The sequence below is a fragment of the Equus asinus genome, chromosome 12, assembly GCF_041296235.1.
Source record: "Equus asinus isolate D_3611 breed Donkey chromosome 12, EquAss-T2T_v2, whole genome shotgun sequence".
NCBI classification, from domain to species: Eukaryota; Metazoa; Chordata; class Mammalia; order Perissodactyla; family Equidae; genus Equus; species Equus asinus.
In genome coordinates, this window is record NC_091801.1 from 70349991 (window position 1) to 70357066 (window position 7076).

A 7076-nucleotide genomic window follows, 5' to 3' on the forward strand; every position below is an offset into this window, starting at 1 on the left:
ATTATGTTAACTCTCCAGCAGCAACAAGTCAAAAACTAGACAAAACATATGAAACAATGATGTTTAAGACATTGGACATTAGACAACAAGACACTGAACCCTGAGAGAGAGGAAAGCCATGAGGTGAGCCCCTGTGGTTATCCCAGATTACTACTTTGAGAATTTCCAAATTGGGCTGTTGGCAGGACAGACCCGGGCTGAGCGTGCTGTTCCCCTGCGTTGGGTAAATGCGAGTCCAAGCGGCTAGAGTTTGAGGAGTAAAGTACTGGAGAAAGAGAGCAGCTCACAGGGGGAATCCTCAAAAACGGCAGAGGGCTCCCCCTCTGGGCTTCAGCTGAGTGCCGATCAGCACATGCTTGTGAGAAAATCGTACCCGGGCAGAAAAAACGCAGCATCAACTCCTGATCAACATTCTCAGCAAACCGGGGGGAAGAGGGAGCCTAACCTGACAAAGAGCATTTGTGAACAAAGCAAAAGAAAACAAAAACTTACTGTTAACATTGTACTTAAAGGTGAAAGACAGAATTATTTCTCCTTAAGATCAGAACTAAGACCAGGATATCTGCTCTCACCACTTCTATTCAACACAGTACTGGTTCTAACTAGCGCAATTAGGCAAGAAAAATAAAAATAATTGCATCCACGTTGGAAAGGATGAAGCAAACCTGTCTTTACTTGTAGGTAGCCTTATTGTCTATGTAGAAAATCTGATGGAATTTATAACGAAAAAGCGATTAGAACTAATAAATGAGTTTAGCAACATCACAGGATACAAGATTAATACACAAAACTCAATTCCATTTACAAATATTAGCAATAAATATTTGGAAATTGAAATAAATATCTTTTACAATAGTATAAAAATATGAAACACTTAGCGATAAATCTAACAAAAGAGAGTTAAAACCTGTACATTGAAAACTACAAAATGTTGCTGAGAGAAATTAAAGACCGAAGTAAATGAAAGGCTATACCTTGTCTATAGGTTATTAGATTCAATATTGTTAAGATGTCAGTTATCCCCAAATTGATCTAAAGATTCAACACAATCTCAAACTTCCAGCAAGCTTTTTTCAGAGAAATTGTCAAGTTGATTTTAAAGTTCGTGTGGAAATGCAAAGGATCCAGAATAGCAAAAGAAAGAAATTTTGGAAATGAAGAACAAAGTCAGGGCCAACACTACCTGATAGATAAACAAATTAGAATTGGCTAACTTAAAATCATATCCTGAGGCAACTAGTCATGTCCTGAAACTATATTAAGTAATTGTTTGCTAAACAATATCCTGGAGGTATAAGGGTCATGGTTTCATTGCCAGACTATATACAAGAAGAAAGAAAATATGAAGTATGGTGCACTAGGGTAGGGGTAAAAAAACACTTGTGTTCTAGCAGAAGCTGTATTTCTTTTTTTTCTTTTTCTTTTTTTTTTTGCTGAGGAAGATTTGCCCTGAGCTAATATCTGTGCCAATCTTCCTCTATTTTAGATGTGGGTTGCTGCCCCAGTATGGCTGATGAGTGGTGTAGGTCTGCACCTGAGATCTGAACCCGTGAACCTGGGCCACCAAAGTGGAGCATGCTGAACTTAATCACTATGCCCTGGGGCCAGACCCCAAAAGCCATATTTCTTAATGCATACAAATGGAGAAGCAGTGTTTCCCTGCTCGCCCTTATTCACTGTGAGGATTAAAGCTTGTAAATATATTTAAAAAGGAAAAACACTGTGCAGCTCTGGAATTGTTAACATGTGAATGCAGATCTTTTATAATGTGTTTGGAGCTCTCAAGGAATGGGGAAAACTTCCCAGTTATTGCCCAGTCTGGGGAAAAAGTGCCCAAAAGATGAGAGAGAGAGTCACAGCCTGGACCACCTTAGGGTGTGAAAGCCTCGACCCCACATCCTATGCTCAGGATTGGGTATTAATTCAGAGGAGCAGGATGTAGGGAAGAAGAAAGTACAATCCAGGTGTACACTAATTAATGTGATTAAGCAAGATTTGTATGGTGATTTCTACTAGCTCAGTTCTTATGGGGCTTTAGTGGTGAGGATTCAATGAGAAAAAAGCGTATACAGAGCATGACATACAAAGTATGATACTTATATTAGGAATTTTTTAATGTTAGTCAGAAATATACATGGTTTTCAAACAAACCCTCAAAATAATGTTAGAATTTGGGGGAGTAAAAGCATTCCCTTCTGTGAGGAGTAATGCAAGCCATGTAATTTGTTGTTTCCATTATTGCCATGGTTACCTGGAAGCTCAGAACCAATTATGAAGCATAGTTCTAACAATTCTGAAATTCCCATCTGTTTTATATCCGATTCACCTTTCTTTTGATACTAGTTTTCTGTTTCAACTAACATTGCTATATATTGTCTATTTCTTTTTGGGTAGAGGGAGGAAGAAGAAAAATAAATAAATGAATGAATACATAAATTATATATATAAAACATAGCATCCTAGCTATAATTTATTCATATTCATTAATGGACATGTATGAACTATTAAGGCAAATTCTGTGTAAACCTCACCTGAAAACTAGCCTCATTATATTATGTATTCATTTATTTATTTCCTGAAGAAGATTTGCTCTGAGCTAGCATCTGTTGCCAGTCTTCCTCTTTTATTTTTGCTTGAGGAAGATTAGCCCTGAGCTAACACCTGTGCCCATCTTCCTCTATTTTGTATGTTGGTCGCCGCCACAGCGTGACCATCGACAAGTAGCATAAGTCTGTGCCTGGGATCCGAACCCTTGACCCTAGGCTGCCAAAGTGGAGCATGCAGAACTCTAACCACTATGCCATAGGGCCGGTCCCTGGCCTCATTACATTATAGCTAAACCCCTGCACCTGTGAGTGTGTGTTTGCGTCTGTCTGTGGGTCTGTGTCTGCCCTGATTCTATTGAATCTCATCATTCTTCAGGGACTTTGAGTTAAAGGAAAATCCATCCTTTTTTGGCCAAGGAGAACGAGGCGTTAGTTAATTAAATTCCTTGCAGGCGTCTTTCCTGATGCAGTAATACTAAATCCAGAGATAAGTTGTCTTGGCAACTGCTTTGGCGACTGCTACCAGCCTGCTTTTTAGGCTTGTGAATAAAGATGGTCGAGAATGTAAATCACCAGCTGAGGTCTAACAGATTTTATTCTCACTCTTCCAAAGAAGCTGGACACTAATTGATAACACAGTGCACTTTCATTTATGTTTGAATAATAAAGCAATGCTCATAGCTCAGCCCTTAAACGATTACATATATTATTCATGTTTTCAGAATGTAATAAAGATGCATACTTAATATCAGTTTTCCAATTAAAGTTTATGACCAAGCTTGGTGATGGTTATAGTTTTTGGCAGAGATTTTTAATTTTCTTCAAACGCTTTCTTGGGATTCACAAAACAGCTTCGAGCATAAACATGTTTGGCTTGGGGGAATGGGAGGGGCAGAAACCGACACACAGGCACATGAAGATGATATATATATGCAAAAATTTTTAAGGTGATGAATGTGGCAAAAATTGACAGCAGTCCTGTTTTTAAAAATAATTTCTTTTTAATTAAAAAATCCTTTTAGGGTTCACATGCACTGGAGAAACTGGCTAGTGAGGGAGTTTGCTAACTGTCAATTTTGCAGCTGGCTAATGTGCACCAATGTCCTTTCTTAACACTAAAATAATATGTGCCAGTAAAACCATTTTTACTAGATAATTTAGTCGTCGTTACTTGAAGAGGCGTCACACTGAATACTTTATAGAAATCTAGGGTATTAAACAATTATGCAGGATTGAAAGGGGTCTAAGATCATTTGGTCCAATGTCTTCACTTTACAGAGGGGGATCCTGAGGCCCCGAGAAACCATAAATGTCCTGAGCCTATTGCAACTACAATCAGGCCAAGAGTTCTCCAATATCGCCAAAGCATTGCAGAGGGTCCTGCCATGGTGGCCTTCTCTGTGCTTATTTCTGGCTAAAATAACCCTTTCATGATATTTTCCCCTCCTTATAAAGATAGTACATTATGATTTAAAAGTTTGGACTTCTGAATCATATTACTTTCAAATTCAGATTACTTACCTTTTTCTTTTCTTTTCTTTTTTTTTTTAAATCTAGCTTCCATAACGTTGATTCTCATACAATTCTTGTGATCAGGTAGCAGCCAACCTATCTATAAAATACGTGGAGGGGTTCTATAACCTGGAACTTATAAAGCTGGCGATGGAAATTTATGAGAGGCTGATGTCACTCTAGGAGAGCTTCACATAGCGCACAACACGTGGTTAGAGTCAGTTAGCTCTACCGAGCAAAGCGTGTTTCAATATCAGTGTGCATTTAGTGCCCACTGGTGAACTATTCTCACCTGGGATTGCTAAGGAAGAGACCTCTGGCTTGTCACGTCTGAATCTCTTTTTCAGTGACCCATCCCGTCCTTTTCCCATGTCTGTTAGGCTGCAACAAAATATCTGCTTCTTGGTCCTTTATCATAATATGTCAGAGCTAGGAAAGGTTCCAGGATACTATGGCTCTCTCTCCAGAGCAATGTGCTCAGCTCTCTTCTAAACCCATCACTTCGGAAGCATATGATACGGTTCTGCAAGAATCACTCACCAGGGCAGTGCTGTCCAATAGAAATTTCTGCAGTGATGGAAATGTTCTGTGTCTGCACTAACCACTCTGGTACCCACCAGCCTCAGGGGCTACTGAGCACTTGAAATAGGACTGACATGATGGGAGAGCTGGATTTGTAATTTTGCTTAATTTTAGTTAATTTAAATTTAAATTTGAATATCTACATGTGATTAGAGGCTACCATATTGAACAGTGCAAGTCTAAAGGTTGGAGGGATACTTACTGGGAGCCTGCCTTCTACTTCTCTTCCTTCTCTTACCTCCCTTTCTTTCCATTTTCCTCAACTGTTTCTACTTCAAGTTTTTTCCTCTATACATAATAAAGTTACTCAGGCCAAATAGGGCTTTTACCAAGGAAACATATTTGCTTTTTAATGGAATCCTTTTGGGGACAGTCCTTAAGCTGGAAAAAAAATAAGAATGTCAGACTCCACAGAATCCTGGTAGGGAAATCCTTGGAGGTTAAGGAGGTCTGTGGTTATCCTGTGCCCCTCAACCCACGCCTTGTGGGTAAGTATCCACCTGCCGGTTTAGAACACAAGGCATAGTTGAGCATCTCCTACGTGACTGACATCGACACTTCTTGGTATATTACAATAATGTCTTACCTCTTTCAGTAACCTGATATAGACATTAATGTCAATACTTTTTAGTCCTTTAAGTCACTAAGTCTAGACTCCATTCTTAAAACAGGTAATGATTTCATTTTTAAAGGCTTCGCTCATCTATCTCTAGTCCCCCCATCCCCATGTGTTGTGTAAGTGTAGATACTGCCCATGTCACAATAGTTTCTTTAAATCCTGTCTGTTTATTCATTGCGTGAACACCATGCTTCCTTCATTCTACTAGTGCTGGAGGGAAAAAGAAAAAGAGAGAAACAAGATAAATACAGGCATTTGTATTCTAAGGTGGAAGACAAGCAAAATATTCCACAGGTAGCCCTCAGGAAGGTTTTCTAGTTTCAGTAGAAATTTCCCTCTTCCATGTCTGGTATCTGGTGTCTGGCCTGGGCATTTTATTTGGGGAAGTCTTTGTCTCTCAGCTTCTGAAGTCACAACCTTCAACAGTGATTTGAGTGCACGGGCTGTTACGGAAGCCCAGCCCTGTTCTTTCAAGACTTGACTTTCCAGATGCCAGGTGGCTCATGACCCAGTCAGGTGGGAATTAAAAGGCACAGCCTTTCTTGGTAGCAGACTACAGGGCTGCATTCTAAAGCTGTACTTCCAATAACTTACTTCCTAAAACTGTTCCCGAACGTGCAATTTCACCCACTATGTCAACCACTCTAATCCATTCAGCAATGTTCCCAACTCCTTTTAGCTGCCTGAAATATCTTTTTCATATGTTTTTCTGAATGGTTTGCTTCTTGTACCTTCATAAAATCCTAGATATCTAGAGTGATGTGATACCAGCATAATTTTTACCCCACTGATTAATAATGTGATCAATTAGACAGACATTCTAAGAAAACTGTAGTGTAGAGAAGGGAAACTATTCTCCATTCATTCACTTAATATTCTGATGCTTCCTGTCTTAGCACCTCTGTCTGGGTACATTTCTTTCATTTAACAGCAACAAGAATTATTAGCAAGTTGCCAGTTTCATTCTTACTTGTAGGTGAGGAAATTGAAGTATAAGGCGTCCAAGCAAATTCTGCAAGATTTTGCAGCTCATAGTAGTAGCTGTCACACATACCCAGGTCTGCACGACCCCAGGGACAGCTCTTTCCACTTCTCAGACATTTAATCCACTTGAAACATCAGGCCGATGTGACATATAGAATTCACACTTCATATTTAGCTTCCCGGTGCCCTTACCAATGTCTTCTCTCTTCATTATGGTAAGTCTGACACGACTTGAAACTATAGATGTTTGTTTGCATTACTTCGTGTCTTTGAAGAAGATGTTACTGTGAAGTAACACAGTGTTACTAAGTAAAATTTTTCATGAAGTGAAAGTTTCTATCATCCATTTGTCCTTGTTATGAAGTTTTTAAAAAATGTGTGGGTCTGTGTATACACATATGTGTGCATTTTGTTTCTCACATGCACTTTTAAGTCCAGTCTTGAAATTGCCTTTTATTCCTGAATTTTGCCTTTTAGGATAAAAAGGAATCTCATTTTCTGAAGACATTGGTTTAAAAAATTAGTTCCCTTGGGGGCTGGCCTGGTGGCATAGTGGTTGAGTTCACATGCTCACTTTGGTGGCCTGGGGTTCATGGGTTTGGATCCTGGGTGTGGACCTAGCACCACTCGTCAGGCCATGCTGTGGCGGCATCCCACATAAAATAGAGGAAGATTGGCACAGATGTTAGCTCAGTGACAATCTTCATCAAGCAAAAAGAAGAAGATTGGCAACAGATGTCAGCTCAGAGCTAGTCTTCCTCACAAAAAAATTTAAAAAGTTTCTTTCCAGTTTGAGTTCATCTCCCAGTTTGCTATGCAACTTTGACAAACAC

At 39.4% G+C, this 7076-nt stretch overlaps 1 long non-coding RNA gene across 4 annotated transcripts in view; it reads left to right on the plus strand.

Annotated features, from left to right (window-relative positions):
- The first annotated feature begins 2602 nt into the window (after positions 1–2602).
- Positions 2603–7076, plus strand: part of LOC106839374 (uncharacterized) — a 39479-nt gene continuing 35005 nt past the window's right edge. For all 4 annotated transcript variants that reach the window (XR_011493341.1, XR_011493340.1, XR_011493339.1 and 1 more), the window contains exon 1: positions 2603–6458. This is a non-coding gene — a long non-coding RNA (uncharacterized lncRNA). The remainder of the gene's footprint in view (positions 6459–7076) is intronic.